This window comes from Corvus brachyrhynchos, unplaced genomic scaffold (assembly GCF_000691975.1).
Source record: "Corvus brachyrhynchos isolate BGI_N302 unplaced genomic scaffold, ASM69197v1 scaffold523, whole genome shotgun sequence".
Lineage (NCBI taxonomy): Eukaryota > Metazoa > Chordata > Aves > Passeriformes > Corvidae > Corvus > Corvus brachyrhynchos.
The window spans coordinates 2,969,623-2,971,458 of NW_008237265.1; the positions used below are offsets into that span (position 1 = coordinate 2,969,623).

Consider the following 1,836-nt stretch of genomic DNA (forward strand, 5'->3'; position numbering starts at 1 on the left):
AAAAAGCGAGAGAGAAAAAACAAAACCAAAACAAAAAAGCCAAAAAAGAAAAAAAAAGGAAAAAGAAAAAGAAAAGAAAGGCAGTGGAAAAAAAAAAAAGCCAAACCAAACCAAAAACCAAACCAAACAAAAAAAAAAAAACTTCACTCGGATCTGAAAGTGGCAGGAAAGTGCCTGGCAAGTTGCAGGGATGGAACTACACAGCTTGCAGGAGGCGTTAAAAGTGGAAATCCAATGTCACCAGGTAAAAAGAATGAAATGCTGAGGCAACCAGTCGTGCTCTGCCTCTGATCGGGGCTCACAGGACCGGTGTTGCATGTTCGGCGAGAGCCTTCGTGCCGCAGCGACCAGGGGAGGGGGCGTGGGGGGGGGCGCGGCGGGGCCCCCCGCCCCCCCGCCGCAATGGCGAGCACTTCCCCAAAGTACTTTTGCGGATTGTTTGGCTGAGTTTTTTGTGTGTGTGTGTGTGTGTGTTGTGGAGATGCGGAGTCAACGCTGCAGTCGGTGCTTGTGTGAGTGTGCGTGAGCGTGAGAGAGAGAGAGCGAGTGTGTGTGTGTGTGTGTGCGTGCGTGTTGGAGAGATTAGGACGAGACTTGAATATTTATGAGCTTTGCTTGAAACTGACTCGCAGTGTTTACTTGCCTCTTTGTTCCTTACCCCCCTCCCTCCCCCGTCCACACACATACATACATTTAAAAAAATCCATTAAACTTGAAACAGTTTCTAATTCCTCCTTTTTTGGGGGTGATTTTTTTTTTTTTTTATAGAAACTAGTTGCACAGATGAAGCAAGATCCACAGGTAAATGCAGATCCTTTTTTTTTTTCTCTTCTTCAGTATTTTATCCCTGCCGTAATAAGCGCAGTTGTGCTGGGACAGCAGGATGAGAAACTTTATCAGTAAGAGATCTCATTTTGTAGTCTGCACTGAGCTTTCTTGCTAAGGAGGGTGTTTTGTGTGCATGCTTCCGTACGGCTTCGGTGGAATGGTTTTGCCTTTGAACAATTTTTAGCTCGCAAGTTTATTCATTACAGGGGTTACTTTGCACTTTGCCTTTAATATGCGTCTTGTTGCCGTTTTTGCAGAACGGGGATCTTAAGAAACAAATCCATGAAAGGCAATCAAGAATAACAGCTCTTAATGAGAAACAAGTAAGGAACAGATCGATTCAGTTGTGTTTGGTTTTTCTTCTTGTTTTTACGATGCACTAGCTAAACATCCGAAAAGTGTCTGCATTAGCTGAAAAATACGGCAGGGGATATAACATCCATTTTCTTTTGCATAGAGTCAGAAAATGCATGTTTTTATAATGAGGTCGGATTCTCTGATGTCTTGCTGGGGGGAAGAATTATTTCAGTGCTAGTAGTAAAAAAAAAAGCAGTAGTTAAAACATAAAAAAAAAAAAGAGGCGTCCATTTTGAGTTGGTCGACATGTTTTAGGAATATGGAAAATTCTGTCTTGGGCTACTTTGTGCACTTCTGTGTAATGTGCAGAGCAAGAGTTGGGACGGAGGAGGCTGGAGCCCCGTTCAGAGCCATTTCTGGGTTTAATTACAAAACTGATTTTTATTGATGACTTTATTTCTTTTCTTTTTGTTTTCTTCTTCTTCTTTTCCCTCCCCATTTGCCTTTCTCTTGCCTTGGTCTGATCTGACGTGTTGGCTTTTGATTCGAGTTCACTTAGGCACTTTCACTTTTTTCAACTCTTTCCAAAAATACGAATAAAATCAGATTAACCTGTTTCAGCTGCCGGGGGGAGGGGGAGAAAAAAACCACCAAAACGGAGGAGGGAAACAAAACAAACCAGGGACCTTCCCCCCTACCTCCTCCCCTCCA

General features: G+C 43.2%; 1 long non-coding RNA gene across 1 annotated transcript in view; it reads left to right on the forward strand.

Annotated features, from left to right (window-relative positions):
- The first annotated feature begins 105 nt into the window (after positions 1-105).
- The window catches only part of LOC108445785, a 25,418-nt gene continuing 23,687 nt past the window's right edge, over positions 106-1,836 (forward strand). Inside the window, exons 1-3 of the long non-coding RNA XR_001860762.1 lie at positions 106-244; positions 769-801; positions 1,086-1,151. This is a non-coding gene — a long non-coding RNA (uncharacterized LOC108445785). The remainder of the gene's footprint in view (positions 245-768; positions 802-1,085; positions 1,152-1,836) is intronic.